General features: G+C 47.2%; 17 non-coding genes across 17 annotated transcripts; all 17 read right to left on the bottom strand.

Annotated features, from left to right (window-relative positions):
- Nucleotides 1–484: 484 nt before the first annotated feature.
- trnat-agu (transfer RNA threonine (anticodon AGU)) lies at nt 485–558 on the bottom strand. Its single transcript has one exon. It is a non-coding gene; the product is annotated as a tRNA-Thr (tRNA).
- A 380-nt stretch (nt 559–938) lies between these two features.
- trnat-ugu (transfer RNA threonine (anticodon UGU)) lies at nt 939–1,012 on the bottom strand. The gene has a single exon. It is a non-coding gene; the product is annotated as a tRNA-Thr (tRNA).
- Nucleotides 1,013–1,433: 421 nt separating this feature from the next.
- trnat-agu (transfer RNA threonine (anticodon AGU)) lies at nt 1,434–1,507 on the bottom strand. The gene has a single exon. It is a non-coding gene; the product is annotated as a tRNA-Thr (tRNA).
- Nucleotides 1,508–1,769: 262 nt separating this feature from the next.
- On the bottom strand, nt 1,770–1,859 carry trnar-ucu (transfer RNA arginine (anticodon UCU)). Its single transcript is given in 2 exon segments — nt 1,770–1,805; nt 1,823–1,859. It is a non-coding gene; the product is annotated as a tRNA-Arg (tRNA).
- A 180-nt stretch (nt 1,860–2,039) lies between these two features.
- Nucleotides 2,040–2,113, bottom strand: trnat-ugu (transfer RNA threonine (anticodon UGU)). The gene has a single exon. It is a non-coding gene; the product is annotated as a tRNA-Thr (tRNA).
- A 1,800-nt stretch (nt 2,114–3,913) lies between these two features.
- Nucleotides 3,914–3,987, bottom strand: trnat-cgu (transfer RNA threonine (anticodon CGU)). Its single transcript has one exon. It is a non-coding gene; the product is annotated as a tRNA-Thr (tRNA).
- Nucleotides 3,988–4,780: 793 nt separating this feature from the next.
- Nucleotides 4,781–4,854, bottom strand: trnat-agu (transfer RNA threonine (anticodon AGU)). Its single transcript has one exon. It is a non-coding gene; the product is annotated as a tRNA-Thr (tRNA).
- A 261-nt stretch (nt 4,855–5,115) lies between these two features.
- trnar-ucu (transfer RNA arginine (anticodon UCU)) lies at nt 5,116–5,205 on the bottom strand. The gene is given in 2 exon segments: nt 5,116–5,151; nt 5,169–5,205. It is a non-coding gene; the product is annotated as a tRNA-Arg (tRNA).
- Nucleotides 5,206–5,385: 180 nt separating this feature from the next.
- Nucleotides 5,386–5,459, bottom strand: trnat-ugu (transfer RNA threonine (anticodon UGU)). The gene has a single exon. It is a non-coding gene; the product is annotated as a tRNA-Thr (tRNA).
- A 421-nt stretch (nt 5,460–5,880) lies between these two features.
- trnat-agu (transfer RNA threonine (anticodon AGU)) lies at nt 5,881–5,954 on the bottom strand. Its single transcript has one exon. It is a non-coding gene; the product is annotated as a tRNA-Thr (tRNA).
- Nucleotides 5,955–6,216: 262 nt separating this feature from the next.
- trnar-ucu (transfer RNA arginine (anticodon UCU)) lies at nt 6,217–6,306 on the bottom strand. Its single transcript is given in 2 exon segments — nt 6,217–6,252; nt 6,270–6,306. It is a non-coding gene; the product is annotated as a tRNA-Arg (tRNA).
- A 6,076-nt stretch (nt 6,307–12,382) lies between these two features.
- On the bottom strand, nt 12,383–12,456 carry trnat-cgu (transfer RNA threonine (anticodon CGU)). The gene has a single exon. It is a non-coding gene; the product is annotated as a tRNA-Thr (tRNA).
- Nucleotides 12,457–12,993: 537 nt separating this feature from the next.
- Nucleotides 12,994–13,067, bottom strand: trnat-agu (transfer RNA threonine (anticodon AGU)). Its single transcript has one exon. It is a non-coding gene; the product is annotated as a tRNA-Thr (tRNA).
- A 380-nt stretch (nt 13,068–13,447) lies between these two features.
- On the bottom strand, nt 13,448–13,521 carry trnat-ugu (transfer RNA threonine (anticodon UGU)). Its single transcript has one exon. It is a non-coding gene; the product is annotated as a tRNA-Thr (tRNA).
- Nucleotides 13,522–13,942: 421 nt separating this feature from the next.
- trnat-agu (transfer RNA threonine (anticodon AGU)) lies at nt 13,943–14,016 on the bottom strand. Its single transcript has one exon. It is a non-coding gene; the product is annotated as a tRNA-Thr (tRNA).
- A 262-nt stretch (nt 14,017–14,278) lies between these two features.
- Nucleotides 14,279–14,368, bottom strand: trnar-ucu (transfer RNA arginine (anticodon UCU)). The gene is given in 2 exon segments: nt 14,279–14,314; nt 14,332–14,368. It is a non-coding gene; the product is annotated as a tRNA-Arg (tRNA).
- Nucleotides 14,369–14,548: 180 nt separating this feature from the next.
- On the bottom strand, nt 14,549–14,622 carry trnat-ugu (transfer RNA threonine (anticodon UGU)). Its single transcript has one exon. It is a non-coding gene; the product is annotated as a tRNA-Thr (tRNA).
- Nucleotides 14,623–16,130: the final 1,508 nt, after the last annotated feature.

The raw sequence follows: 16,130 nt of genomic DNA, 5'->3' as shown, positions 1-16,130 counted from the left end.
GGCGTTTTCTAATTTATCCACTTTGGCCGGAGTTTTTAGAAATAATCGTTTTCTGTGATAAAAACGGGGTTTTCGTGTAAATGAGAGGCCAAACCGCAGGGAAATATCTGCGTTTTCCCTTCGTGTAAACGGGGCCTTAGAGGATGCATGAATCAACACTTCAAACATCCTGTTGCGTGCACAGAAAGACAGGTCCTCAGGTCTGTGCACAGTGGAGGCACGCTTACTGGACTGGAGCGCCACCCCAGGCACCGTTGGGATTCGAACCTAGGATCTCCTGTGTACTACAGAGGAGCTTTAACCAACTAAGCCACGGCGCCTCCTTGGTGAGACTCGATAGCCTGGGATGCTATCCTCCAAAAGCAGGTGAGAGGGTAGTGTTGCAAGAGAAACCTCCCGAAGGTCCATAAGCTCCTCTGTGTCCCCGGTCGCCGTCCGTTTTTTGGTAAAGCACGAGCTCGGCTGTATTGTGGCACGCAACCAAAGGCACCGCTGGGATTCGAACCCAGGATCTCCTGTTTACTAGACAGGCGCTTTAACCAACTAAGCCACGGCGCCACCCCGCATGCTAGGCGAGGGGAGGGTGGCTTAGAGGATTCATGAATCAACACTTCAAACGTCCTGCTGCCTTCACTTGATGCAAGACAGTGATTGCCATACCTCACTGAATTGGATCTTGGGCATGTTTTGCTACCTTTTAAATATGATTGACATTTTTTTTTTTAAATCAATGTACGCTGAGAACAGGAGGCCTCAAAATGGTTTATGCCAGGCTGGGCCACTGAGGGCTTTTCTTAAAGATTTGTGCCCGTCCAGCTCAACCGAGTGGCACGCTGTGTGGGCACAAAGACAGGTCCTCAGGTCTTTGCACGGTTCAAAAACAGAGCGTCGCCGGGGTCCCCATTCAAACGCGAGGCCAGAGACAGCCACCGGTGGAAAGGCACCGCTGGAATTCGAACCCAGGATCTCCTGTTTACAAGATAGGCGCTTTGACCAGCTAAGCCACGGCGCCTCCTCGGTGGGATCCGTTAGCCTGCGATGCTATCCTCCAAAAGCAGGTGAGAGGGTAGTGTTGCAAGAGAAACCTCCCGCAGTCCACAAGCGCCTCTATGTCGCCATTCGCCGTCCGTTTTTTGGTAAAGCACGAGCTCGGCTGTATTGTGGTGCGCAACCAAAGGCATCGCTGGGATTCGAAACGCAGGATCTCCTGTTTACTAGGCTAGCCTGGAAGCACGTTCGCCCTACGGGAAGGCGACTCAGACGATCCAGGCTTCCAGAGAAGAGGCCAGGGGTTGGCTGACTGGGCACTGGACAGCTTTAAGGCGTTTGCCGACGACTGAGTCGGGGTCGGTTAGCAAAATTAACCACTCGCTGCCCCTGCTTGCTGGTCGCTTTCGGAAAAGCTTGCGCTTGCTGGGCTGGAACCTCGCCCAAGGGACCGCTGGGATTTGAACCCAGGATCTCCTGTTTACTAGACAGGCGCTTTAACCAACTAAGCCACGGCGCCAACCCGCATGCTAGCCGAGGGGAGGGCGGCTTAGAGGATTCATGACTCAACACTTCGAACGTCCTGCTGCCTTCACTTGATGCAAGACAGTGATTGCCATACATCACTGAATTGGATCTTGGGCATGTTTTGCTACCTTTTAAATATGATTGACATTTTTTTTTTTAAATCAATGTACGCTGAGAACAGGAGGCCTCAAAATGGTTTCTGCTGTCCGAGAGCAACACTGCGCAGTACGGGCTTAACAAAATGCCAAAAAGCACGACTCTGGTGGGACTCGAACCCACAACCTTTGAATGGCCTCATCTGGCAGTCTAGAAGTCCAATGCGCTATCCATTGCGCCACAGAGCCCGTCGGTATGCCAGGCTGGGCCACTGAGGGCTTTTCTTAAAGATTTGTGCCCGTCCAGCTCAACCGAGTGGCACGCTGTGTGGGCAGAAAGACAGGTCCTCAGGTCTTTGCACGGTTCAAAAACAGAGCGTCGCCGGGGTCCCCATTCAACAGCGAGGCCAGAGACAGCCACCGGTGGAAAGGCACCGCTGGGATTCTAACCCAGGATCTCCTGTTTACAAGACAGGCGCTTTGACCAGCTAAGCCACGGCGCCTCCTCGGTGGGACCCGTTAGCCTGCGATGCTATCCTCCAAAAGCAGGTGAGAGGGTAGTGTTGCAAGAGAAACCTCCCGCGGTCCACAAGCTCCTCTGTGTCGCCATTCGCCGTCCGTTTTTTGGTAAAGCACGAGCTCGGCTGTATTGTGGTGCGCAACCAAAGGCATCGCTGGGATTCGAAACGCAGGATCTCCTGTTTACTAGGCTAGCCTGGAAGCACGTTCGCCCTACGGGAAGGCGACTCAGACGATCCAGGCTTCCAGAGAAGAGGCCAGGGGTTGGCTGACTGGGCGCTGGACAGCTTTAACCCTTAAAGACCTAGAACATTTTTGGGTCACCTGAGGCACCTGTATATTTCTTTGTTTTTTCAGACCTATTCTAGCAGTCAGCATCAATTGTCATATATCATTATAAACATAAGAACTTGAACTTTATGTCTAGCTAATTTAAAATTACAAATTTCCTTTTGTTTTCTCTAAAAATGAGTGAATTTCCAGAATTTTAGGAAAAAACGCTACCAACAATTGGGTGTTTTTTACTGTGTACTCAAACAAAAACTCCTGAAGTTTAGATTTTTTTCTTTAAAAATTTGTATTTAGGTGTTTTACACTTCCAAATAAAATTTTGTCTATATATAACATTCCCCAAACAAGTTATAGCCAATTATTACAATATTATTTAGGTGCTTTTCAGTGAAAAACAGGCCCATTTCGTTTATTGACAATATAGATCTGTCCAAAAACGTTTCAGGAGTAAAGTCATTGCAGAAACAGTGTTAAATAATAGCAAAACACAGTAAAAAATAATTTACTATTTCATAAATATATTCTTAATCCAAAAGATGAACAATAAACACAAATAGTGTAGAAAGTAGCACAAGAAAAAATGCACAAACTGTCTTGTGCAACAAAAAAATAAATAAACAATCCAAATTATTCACAAACTACACACAAAATGAGAGAGAAATATACAGAGTGCAACCGAAAAAATAGTACAAATAATCTTTAAAAACTATATAATAATTAGTTACATAATATAACAACCAAATAGATGGATCTGCTGGCTGTAGTCTGCGTCAGAATCTATTTTACCGGGACATCGCCTAGTGACCGAAAACCCACATTCCAGTGCTTTATCCGATATCTACTGTTGTTTCATCCTTGTTTTTGGTTTGTTTTATGTCAAAGGGCTCTGTCGTGAGTATTTCTGTACATTTTCAAAGAATGCTGTCATGCAAATGTGTTATTTTGCGTTTGTTTTCATGCACGCAAGACGCACTTTGCTTTCACTTTGCGTCTGTTCAGATCTGCAAAGAAACATACTAATCGGTGGTTCAAAAGACCAAAACCTATGTTTATTGGTTGAATAGATGACAGTTTGAACCAATCGGGGCACAGGGGTGGGACTAAGCATCAACAATCGTTCCTGTTTGGCTCAGAGGACCAAAACGTGTTGATTTCATCTGACCAATTAGTGCTGAGGAAATGTGATGACGTAATCACGCTTACAGCGGAGCCTCTGAATATCCAAATGAGACAAATGCGATATCACCGAAAAGAGCAGACTCTGTACTTTACGAGACTTTTTAAAGCATTCAAATTGGATTAGCGGTTCAAAAGTTATTAAACATTTAAGACCAATAGTTATTTTTAGCCGCCGGCGGCTGTCTCGGTCTTTGAGGGTTAAGGCGTTTGCCGACAACTGAGTCGGGGTCGGTTAGCAAAATTAACCACTCGCTGCCCCTGCTTGCGGGTCGCTTTCGGAAAGAATTGCGCTTGCTGGGCTGGAACCCCGCCCAAGGCACCGCTGGGATTTGAACCCAGGATCTCCTGTTTACGAGACAGGTGCTTTAACCAACTAAGCCACGGCGCCAAACCACAAGCAGGGTTATCGGGACAGTGACTCAGAGGGTTAAAACATCCAGAGGCGGATGCTAAAAGAAAATGTCTACAAATTTCTACTGCCTGAGGGCAAAACTCCACAGTATGAGAGCTACCAGAAAGCCACGACTCTGGTGAGACTTGAACCCAAAACCATTGAATGACCTCATCTGGCAGTGATTTAGAGGATGCATGAATCAACACTTCAAACATCCTGTTGCTGCACAGAAAGACAGGTCCTCAGCTCTGTGCACAGCGGAGGCACGCTTACTGGACTGGAGCGCCACCCCAGGCACCGTTGGGATTCGAACCTAGGATCTCCTGTGTACTACAGAGGAGCTTTAACCAACTAAGCCACAGCGCCTCCTCGGTGAGACTCGATAGCCTGGGATGCTATCCTCCAAAAGCAGGTGAGAGGGTAGTGTTGCAAGAGAAACCTCCCGCGGTCCACAAGCTCCTCTATGTCGCCATTCGCCGTCCGTTTTTTGGTAAAGCACGAGCTCGGCTGTATTGTGGTGCGCAACCAAAGGCATCGCTGGGATTCGAAACGCAGGATCTCCTGTTTACTAGGCTAGCCTGGAAGCACGTTCGCCCTACGGGAAGGCGACTCAGACGATCCAGGCTTCCAGAGAAGAGGCCAGGGGTTGGCTGACTGGGCGCTGGACAGCTTTAAGGCGTTTGCCGACAACTGAGTCGGGGTCGGTTAGCAAAATTAACCACTCGCTGCCCCTGCTTGCGGGTCGCTTTCGGAAAAGCTTGCGCTTGCTGGGCTGGAACCCCGCCCAAGGCACCGCTGGGATTTGAACCCAGGATCTCCTGTTTACTAGACAGGCGCTTTAACCAACTAAGCCATGGCGCCACACCGCATGCTAGGCGAGGGGAGGGTGGCTTAGAGGATTCATGAATCAACACTTCGAACGTCCTGCTGCCTTCACTTGATGCAAGACAGTGATTGCCATACCTCACTGAATTGGATCCTGGGCATGTTTTGCTACCTTTTAAATATGATTGACATTTTTTTTTTAAATCAATGTACGCTGAGAACAGGAGGCCTCAAAATGGTTTCTGCTGTCCGAGAGCAACACTGCGCAGTACGGGCTTAACAAAATGCCAAAAAGCACGACTCTGGTGGGACTCGAACCCACAACCTTTGAATGGCCTCATCTGGCAGTCTAGAAGTCCAATGCGCTATCCATTGCGCCACAGAGCCCGTCGGTATGCCAGGCTGGGCCACTGAGGGCTTTTCTTAAAGATTTGTGCCCGTCCAGCTCAACCGAGTGGCACGCTGTGTGGGCAGAAAGACAGATCCTCAGGTCTTTGCACGATTCAAAAACAGAACGTCGCCGGGGTCCCCATTCAACAGCGAGGCCAGAGACAGCCACCGGTGGAAAGGCACCGCTGGGATTCGAACCAAGGATCTCCTGTTTACAAGACAGGCGCTTTGACCAGCTAAGCCACGGCGCCTCCTCGGTGGGACCCGTTAGCCTGCGATGCTATCCTCCAAAAGCAGGTGAGAGGGTAGTGTTGCAAGAGAAACCTCCCGCGGTCCACAAGCTCCTCTATGTCGCCATTCGCCGTCCGTTTTTTGGTAAAGCACGAGCTCGGCTGTATTGTGGTGCGCAACCAAAGGCATCGCTGGGATTCGAAACGCAGGATCTCCTGTTTACTAGGCTAGCCTGGAAGCACGTTCGCCCTACGGGAAGGCGACTCAGACGATCCAGGCTTCCAGAGAAGAGGCCAGGGGTTGGCTGACTGGGCGCTGGACAGCTTTAAGGCGTTTGCCGACAACTGAGTCGGGGTCGGTTAGCAAAATTAACCACTCGCTGCCCCTGCTTGCGGGTCGCTTTCGGAAAAGCTTGCGCTTGCTGGGCTGGAACCCCGCCCAAGGCACCGCTGGGATTTGAACCCAGGATCTCCTGTTTACTAGACAGGCGCTTTAACCAACTAAGCCACGGCGCCACCCCGCATGCTAGGCGAGGGGAGGGCGGCTTAGAGGATTCATGGATCAACACTTCGAACGTCCTGCTGCCTTCACTTGATGCAAGACAGTGATTGCCATACCTCACTGAATTGGATCTTGGGCATGTTTTGCTACCTTTTAAATATGATTGACATTTTTTTTTTTAAATCAATGTACGCTGAGAACAGGAGGCCTCAAAATGGTTTCTGCTGTCCGAGAGCAACACTGCGCAGTACGGGCTTAACAAAATGCCAAAAAGCACGACTCTGGTGGGACTCGAACCCACAACCTTTGAATGGCCACATCTGGCAGTCTAGAATTCCAATGCGCTATCCATTGCGCCACAGAGCCGGTCGGTATGCCAGGCTGGGCCACTGAGGGCTTTTCCTAAAGATTTGTGCTCGTCCAGCTCAACCGAGTGGCACGCTGTGTGGGCAGAAAGACAGGTCCTCAGGTCTTTGCACGGTTCAAAAAAAGAGCGTCGCCGGGGTCCCCATTCAACAGCGACGCCAGAGACAGCCACCGGTGGAAAGGCACCGCTGGGATTCGAACCCAGGATCTCCTGTTTACAAGACAGGCGCCTCTATGTCGCCATTCGCCGTCCGTTTTTTGGTAAAGCACGAGCTCGGCTGGGGGCGCTAGTGAGCACCGCATGGATCAGACGCTTCCTTGTGAGCCTCCTGAACATCCTCGCTAAAATTATGTTTAAAATTAACATTTGCATCGCATTAGTTTAACTATGAGCAGTTCCAGCAGATCTCAACATAGGGGGAAAACTATTAACCCAAAAGTACCCACCAAAAAGGACAGCGAAGCTACTTTCACCGCTGAAGAGGGCAACGAAGCTAACATCCGCACTGAGCTAGCTACAGAAGCTACCACCACAACCAACGCGGCCCCAAATCAACAACCCACGCTAGCTAGCATCCTGGCGGCTATCGGAGAGATGAAGGACGACATGACCACCAGATTCAACACCCTTGACTCAAAGTTACACCTTCTCCAGACCTCCCTGGCTGACCATGCAACGCGTATCGCCGACCTAGAAGGGTCGGCTACCGATCATGAGACCCGCATCTCAGCCTTGGAACAGCGCTGCCAGGAGCTGATGGATGCCAACAAAGCCACGAAGCATAAGCTGATTGACCTCGAGAGCCGCTCAAGACGCTCAAACATTAAAATCACCGGCTTACCCGAAAATATCGAGAAAGGGAACCCGACGCAGTTTACGGCCGAGTTTCTGCCGCGGCTCCTCGGGTCCGACAGCTTCCCCAGCGGCCTCAGGGTGGATCGCGCACACCGGATAGGCGCACAACTCTCATCAACACGACCCCGCACCATGATCGCCAAAATCCACCACTTCTCTGAGAAGGAGAAAATCCTCAAACTTGCACGCCTGCAGTCTCCCCTGTCTTTCAACGGAGCCCGGATCAGCATATATCCTGACTTCCCACTGGAGATATCGGAGCAACGCCGAGCTTATGATGGATTAAAGAAGAAATTGCGAGAGGCTGGAATCAGACATGGTCTCCTCTTCCCGGCGCGCCTGGTCTTCACCTTCGGTTCTGAACGGAAAATATTTCAAAACCCTGCTGACGCCGAAGCATTCATAGTCAGGTTTGTTACACCTGCAACCACGGCTCCCTAACGAGCCTGACCCGCTGCGGGTCGCATCTCCTTGCTGATCCTTCGTTGATGCTATTCGCCCGCTTGCTGTCCTATTTTTTCCACACCTTCATGTTGATCGCTGCTCGACTCTACCCGTATAAGCAAATGTCACTGTTATAGGAGGATGGATCGGGTTAGTCGGCGAGGCCACCTTTGGGGTAACGTTACGACATGTTTGCTTCACGGACCTACAAAGTTAGTCTATACAGACATTTCCTTGTAGGGTCAAGCTGCTTCCCACTGTTTATGAGGGTATTGATGTTCTGCTTCGTTTGGGGAAGTAGATGGGGGGAGGGTTTAATGTATATTTCAACTGTTGTTGTTTTTTTTTTTTTTTTTTTCTCCTTTTTTTTTTTCTCTTCCTTTCCTTATTTCTTTCACCTGCTCTTGTACTCATTGCCAGCGTTTTTATCACCGCCAGCACACCACAGTATTTTGATTATGTTTTTTCATGGCTGCTAGTTGTTCCCTTATTCCGCCAACAGGCGGCAGGTTAACATTGTTAAGCTGGAATGTCAGAGGTTTGAGGACCAATTTAAAGAGAGGCAAGGTATTCTCCCATTTGAAGTCCCTACATGGAGATATTATCCTTCTGCAAGAAACGCATATAAAGCATATGGAGCAATGGAGGCTAAAATGCAATTGGATATCACAAATTTATCAGTCTACATTTTCTTCTAAGGCTAGAGGTGTGGCGATTTTATTTCGTCGGAACATCCCATTTCAGCATATTTCAACCATCTCCGACCCAAATGGGCGCTATCTAATTGTAACAGGCCACATTCTGTCACGCCACATGACTTTTTTAAATATATATGCACCCAACTTTGATGATCCGGCTTTTTTTAGGAAAGTTTTCAACCTTATCCCAGACCTTTCCACTACCCACCTCATCGCTGGGGGAGATTTTAATGCGGTATTAGACTGTTTCACTGATAAGCTTTCCACTCGCTCAACTGTTCCTTCTAATTCCACCATCACTCTGAACAATCTAATTGGATCTATGAACCTTGTCGATATCTGGAGGTTACATCATCCTACCGACAGAGACTTTTCTTTCTTTTCTCACGTGCACAAATCATACTCACGAATTGACTATTTTCTAACAGATGCCAAATTGACTACTGATATAATTTCTACCAAATACCACAATATCCTAATTTCCGATCACAGCCCAGTTGAGCTCAGTATAGACTTTGGCTGTGCAAAACCTACATTTGACTGGCGTTTTAACCCATTATTACTCAACGACTCACACTTTCGCCAGCAAACAGCCAACTGGATCACAGACTACCTGTCCCACAATGACACCCAAGATGTCTCTGACTCCACCCTCTGGGAAGCTTTTAAAGCTGTAATGCGCGGCCATATTATAGCCTATGAGACCAAAGTGAAAAAAGACAGACAAAAGGAACTGTTAGAAGTTACAGCACGGCTGTCTACCCTTGAAAAAGACTACAGAGCGTCTCTCTCACCCTCTAAGCTGAATGAAATATTGCAACTTAAATTTAAGTATAACACTATTCTTTCTAATCAGGTGAGCACAATGCTATTAAAAGTGAGACAAAAACACTTTGAACTGGCTGACAAGCCAGACAAACTTCTAGCCCGTCAGCTCAGGAACATCCAGGCTAGCAGAGCGATTCATAAAATTAGAACCAAATCAGGCGCCATCTCCACTGACCCTAAAGAAATTAATGAATGTTTTCGCAAATTCTACGAAGACCTTTATACATCAAAGACCACTGCAGATCCGACACTAATTTCTGAATTTCTCCAAGCCCTTCATCTTCCTAAATTGAACCCTTCCGACCAAGTGGAGCTAAATGCAAACATAACGCCGGAGGAAGTGGCGGGAGCAATACGTTCTTTCCCCAACGGGAAGGCCGCTGGCCCGGACGGGTTCAACATTGAATTTTACAAAGCATATCTGGACAAAATCACCCCTTTAATGCTAAGAATGTTCAACCACTCTATTGCTACCGGTAGACTCCCCGACTCTCTATATTCAGCCAACATCTCTCTGTTATTGAAAAAAGACAAAGAAAAGACCGACCCAGCCTCATATCGTCCCATTGCCCTCCTCGGATGTGACCTCAAGGTGTTTACCAAAATACTTGCCAATAGACTTAATAAATGCATAACAAGCATAATCCATCATGACCAAACTGGATTTATTCCAGGAAGATTTTCCTTTTTTAATGTCAGGCGACTGATGAATGTGATGTACTCCAGATACGACAAAGATTCCAAAATTTCCATTCTAGCCCTTGACGCAAGGAAAGCTTTCGACCAAGTGGAATGGAAGTACATCCTAGCTGTAATAAAGGAATTTGAGCTGGGCGACAACTTTGCTTCCTGGGTTGAAATGCTTTATGCCTGTCCATCTGCTTCAGTCATCACCAACTATAACAAATCGCCCACTTTCCCTTTACAGCGCTCCTGTCGTCAGGGCTGCCCTCTGAGCCCGCTGCTTTTTGCGATTGCAATGGAGCCTTTCGCTATCGCTGTAAGAAATCATCCCTCCATTGCTCCATTAATTCTTGGTAAAGTTGACCACCGTATCTCGCTTTACGCAGATGACGTGGTCTTGTTTCTTTCCCGCCCCGAAGAATCCCTACCTCACGTATTAAATCTTATAAATAAATTTGGCAAACTATCTGGATACACCATAAACTGGGATAAGAGTGAATTTATGCCTCTAAAAGGAGTACTGGACCCAAACTTTATTAATAATTTGCCCTTCCGCGTCGTCACTGACAAAATTAATTATCTAGGAGTGGCTGTCCCCAAAAATCCCAAACAGATTTTCAAACTGAACTTTTTGAGCATGATAGAAAAACTTAAATCTAACATTGAAAACTGGAGACTGTTACCATTGTCTATGATAGGACGTGTGAATGCGATAAAAATGATGGCACTCCCCAGGTTTCTTTACCTCTTCCAAACTTTACCCATTTTTATACCCATGTCATTTTTTAAACTGTTGGACTCCATTATTCTTGCCTTTGTATGGGGTTTCAAAACACACCGCATCTCCAAAAAACATCTGACCAAGCCTAAATCCGCAGGAGGCCTCAGTCTGCCTAATTTCCAACATTATTACTGGGCCGCGAATACTAGAGCGCTGATGTACTGGCAAGGTGCGTACCCATATATAGTCACTGATTCTACCCCTGCATGGCTTGCGATTGAACAGGATCTCCCCAAAACCTCGCTTCCTGCCCTTCTCTTCACACCAACCATCTCCCCTAAATCTGTCATAGGTAACAACTTCATGGTTTCCAGTTCTTTGAAGATTTGGCGGCAAATAAAGAAGAATTTTAACTTTCCAGACACCTCAGTGTACGCGCCAATCTGCTATAATCACAACTTCCCCCCCTCACTTACCGACAATACCTTTTTGCTCTGGAAAACTAAAGGCCTTGTCACCATAGCAGACCTGTATGTTGACAACACTTTTGCCAGCTTCGCACAGCTACAGGCAAAATACACACTTCCTCCTTCACATCTCTTCCGTTTTCTCCAGATTAGAAATTACATCCGTACTAACATAAGAAACTTTGAATCCTTTCATACCCCCTCTGACTTTTATACTATTATTAAGCGGGCCCCCGGCTCTAGAAAATTGGTCTCTTGCTTTGTTAATTTTTTTGCAGCCCACAACTCTGCCTCTACGCAACATTTAAAGGAAGCCTGGGAGGTAGATCTTGGTGTTGTAATCAATGATGATGACTGGGAAAACTGCCTCACTGCTATCCATGGCTGCTCTATAAACTCTAGACACCAACTTATACAATTCAAAGTACTTCACAGACTCCATTACTCCTGTACCAAACTGCATTCTTTCTACCCCTCTGTCTCTCCGATCTGCACAAAATGCAAAATCTCCGAAGGCACCCTAGGGCACCTTTTTTGGTTTTGCCCCAAACTACACTCATTTTGGACAGATATCTTTAAATGCCTAACTACAATACACAATTGTGACATCTCTCCAGACCCATGTACTGCAATACTGGGCGGGTCTCAACAACTCTCATCTCTAACCCATCCCCAACAAAAGACAATAGAATTCTGCATGGTCATCGCAAAAAGGAACATTTTATCCCTCTGGAAAAGCAAGGACGTACCTTCTTTTAAGACCTGGCTAGCTGAAGTAACCAGCTTATTGCATCTGGAGAGGATACGACATAGTATCTCCTTAACCTCATCATCCTTTGACCAAATGTGGCAACCTTTCCTGTCTTATCTGTCAACAATGTCCTAGAGACATTTATTTTGTGGCTGGCACTGTTTATTATTGCTATTGCTATTAATCTTATACTATTTGATTTTAATTTTTTTTTTTTCTTCTTTTCCTTAGGGTGGGTGGGCTGGGAGTTATTTCTATACTTTTACACTCATGTTTATGTTCCTGTTGTTTACTATTTGAAAATCTATAAATAAAGTAATTAAAAAAAAAAAAAAGCACGAGCTCGGCTGTATTGTGGTGCGCAACCAAAGGCATCGCTGGGATTCGAAACGCAGGATCTCCTGTTTACTAGGCTAGCCTGGAAGCACGTTCGCCCTATGGGAAGGCGACTCAGACGATCCAGGCTTCCAGAGAAGAGGCCAGGGGTTGGCTGACTGGGCGCTGGACAGCTTTAAGGCATTTGCCGACAACTGAGTCGGGGTCGGTTAGCAAAATTAACCACTCGCTGCCCCTGCTTGCGGTTCGCTTTCGGAAAAGCTTGCGCTTGCTAGGCTGGAACCCCACCCAAGGCACCGCTGGGATTTGAACCCAGGATCTCCTGTTTACGAGACAGGTGCGTTAACCAACTAAGCCACAGCGCCAAACCACAAGCAGGGTTATCGGGAGAGTGACTCAGAGGGTTAAAACATCCAGAGGCGGATGCTAAAAGAAAATGTCTACAAATTTCTACTGCCTGAGGGCAAAACTCCACAGTATGAGAGCTACCAGAAAGCCATGACTCTGGTGAGACTTGAACCCAAAACCATTGAATGACCTCATCTGGCAGTGACTTAGAGGATGCATGAATCAACACTTCAAACATCCTGTTGCGTGCACAGAAAGACAGGTCCTCAGGTCTGTGCACAGTGGAGGCACGCTTACTGGACTGGAGCGCCACCCCAGGCACCGTTGGGATTCGAACCTAGGATCTCCTGTGTACTACAGAGGAGCTTTAACCAACTAAGCCACGGCGCCTCCTTGGTGAGACTCGATAGCCTGGGATGCTATCCTCCAAAAGCAGGTGAGAGGGTAGTGTTGCAAGAGAAACCTCCCGAAGGTCCATAAGCTCCTCTGTGTCCCCGGTCGCCGTCCGTTTTTTGGTAAAGCACGAGCTCGGCTGTATTGTGGCACGCAACCAAAGGCACCGCTGGGATTCGAACCCAGGATCTCCTGTTTACTAGACAGGCGCTTTAACCAACTAAGCCACGGCGCCACCCCGCATGCTAGGCGAGGGGAGGGTGGCTTAGAGGATTCATGAATCAACACTTCAAACGTCCTGCTGCCTTCACTTGATGCAAGACAGTGATTGCCATACCTCACTGAATTGGATCTTGGGCATGTTTTGCTACCTTTTAAATATGATTGACATTTTTTTTTTTAAATCAATGTACGCTGAGAACAGGAGGCCTCAAAATGGTTTATGCCAGGCTGGGCCACTGAGGGCTTTTCTTAAAGATTTGTGCCCGTCCAGCTCAACCGAGTGGCACGCTGTGTGGGCACAAAGACAGGTCCTCAGGTCTTTGCACGGTTCAAAAACAGAGCGTCGCCGGGGTCCCCATTCAAACGCGAGGCCAGAGACAGCCACCGGTGGAAAGGCACCGCTGGAATTCGAACCCAGGATCTCCTGTTTACAAGATAGGCGCTTTGACCAGCTAAGCCACGGCGCCTCCTCGGTGGGATCCGTTAGCCTGCGATGCTATCCTCCAAAAGCAGGTGAGAGGGTAGTGTTGCAAGAGAAACCTCCCGCAGTCCACAAGCGCCTCTATGTCGCCATTCGCCGTCCGTTTTTTGGTAAAGCACGAGCTCGGCTGTATTGTGGTGCGCAACCAAAGGCATCGCTGGGATTCGAAACGCAGGATCTCCTGTTTACTAGGCTAGCCTGGAAGCACGTTCGCCCTACGGGAAGGCGACTCAGACGATCCAGGCTTCCAGAGAAGAGGCCAGGGGTTGGCTGACTGGGCACTGGACAGCTTTAAGGCGTTTGCCGACGACTGAGTCGGGGTCGGTTAGCAAAATTAACCACTCGCTGCCCCTGCTTGCTGGTCGCTTTCGGAAAAGCTTGCGCTTGCTGGGCTGGAACCTCGCCCAAGGGACCGCTGGGATTTGAACCCAGGATCTCCTGTTTACTAGACAGGCGCTTTAACCAACTAAGCCACGGCGCCAACCCGCATGCTAGCCGAGGGGAGGGCGGCTTAGAGGATTCATGACTCAACACTTCGAACGTCCTGCTGCCTTCACTTGATGCAAGACAGTGATTGCCATACATCACTGAATTGGATCTTGGGCATGTTTTGCTACCTTTTAAATATGATTGACATTTTTTTTTTTAAATCAATGTACGCTGAGAACAGGAGGCCTCAAAATGGTTTCTGCTGTCCGAGAGCAACACTGCGCAGTACGGGCTTAACAAAATGCCAAAAAGCACGACTCTGGTGGGACTCGAACCCACAACCTTTGAATGGCCTCATCTGGCAGTCTAGAAGTCCAATGCGCTATCCATTGCGCCACAGAGCCCGTCGGTATGCCAGGCTGGGCCACTGAGGGCTTTTCTTAAAGATTTGTGCCCGTCCAGCTCAACCGAGTGGCACGCTGTGTGGGCAGAAAGACAGGTCCTCAGGTCTTTGCACGGTTCAAAAACAGAGCGTCGCCGGGGTCCCCATTCAACAGCGAGGCCAGAGACAGCCACCGGTGGAAAGGCACCGCTGGGATTCTAACCCAGGATCTCCTGTTTACAAGACAGGCGCTTTGACCAGCTAAGCCACGGCGCCTCCTCGGTGGGACCCGTTAGCCTGCGATGCTATCCTCCAAAAGCAGGTGAGAGGGTAGTGTTGCAAGAGAAACCTCCCGCGGTCCACAAGCTCCTCTGTGTCGCCATTCGCCGTCCGTTTTTTGGTAAAGCACGAGCTCGGCTGTATTGTGGTGCGCAACCAAAGGCATCGCTGGGATTCGAAACGCAGGATCTCCTGTTTACTAGGCTAGCCTGGAAGCACGTTCGCCCTACGGGAAGGCGACTCAGACGATCCAGGCTTCCAGAGAAGAGGCCAGGGGTTGGCTGACTGGGCGCTGGACAGCTTTAACCCTTAAAGACCTAGAACATTTTTGGGTCACCTGAGGCACCTGTATATTTCTTTGTTTTTTCAGACCTATTCTAGCAGTCAGCATCAATTGTCATATATCATTATAAACATAAGAACTTGAACTTTATGTCTAGCTAATTTAAAATTACAAATTTCCTTTTGTTTTCTCTAAAAATGAGTGAATTTCCAGAATTTTAGGAAAAAACGCTACCAACAATTGGGTGTTTTTTACTGTGTACTCAAACAAAAACTCCTGAAGTTTAGATTTTTTTCTTTAAAAATTTGTATTTAGGTGTTTTACACTTCCAAATAAAATTTTGTCTATATATAACATTCCCCAAACAAGTTATAGCCAATTATTACAATATTATTTAGGTGCTTTTCAGTGAAAAACAGGCCCATTTCGTTTATTGACAATATAGATCTGTCCAAAAACGTTTCAGGAGTAAAGTCATTGCAGAAACAGTGTTAAATAATAGCAAAACACAGTAAAAAATAATTTACTATTTCATAAATATATTCTTAATCCAAAAGATGAACAATAAACACAAATAGTGTAGAAAGTAGCACAAGAAAAAATGCACAAACTGTCTTGTGCAACAAAAAAATAAATAAACAATCCAAATTATTCACAAACTACACACAAAATGAGAGAGAAATATACAGAGTGCAACCGAAAAAATAGTACAAATAATCTTTAAAAACTATATAATAATTAGTTACATAATATAACAACCAAATAGATGGATCTGCTGGCTGTAGTCTGCGTCAGAATCTATTTTACCGGGACATCGCCTAGTGACCGAAAACCCACATTCCAGTGCTTTATCCGATATCTACTGTTGTTTCATCCTTGTTTTTGGTTTGTTTTATGTCAAAGGGCTCTGTCGTGAGTATTTCTGTACATTTTCAAAGAATGCTGTCATGCAAATGTGTTATTTTGCGTTTGTTTTCATGCACGCAAGACGCACTTTGCTTTCACTTTGCGTCTGTTCAGATCTGCAAAGAAACATACTAATCGGTGGTTCAAAAGACCAAAACCTATGTTTATTGGTTGAATAGATGACAGTTTGAACCAATCGGGGCACAGGGGTGGGACTAAGCATCAACAATCGTTCCTGTTTGGCTCAGAGGACCAAAACGTGTTGATTTCATCTGACCAATTAGTGCTGAGGAAATGTGATGACGTAATCACGCTT

This window comes from Garra rufa, chromosome 1, assembly GCF_049309525.1.
Source record: "Garra rufa chromosome 1, GarRuf1.0, whole genome shotgun sequence".
Lineage (NCBI taxonomy): Eukaryota > Metazoa > Chordata > Actinopteri > Cypriniformes > Cyprinidae > Garra > Garra rufa.
This window is presented reverse-complemented; position numbering and strand designations above follow the sequence as displayed.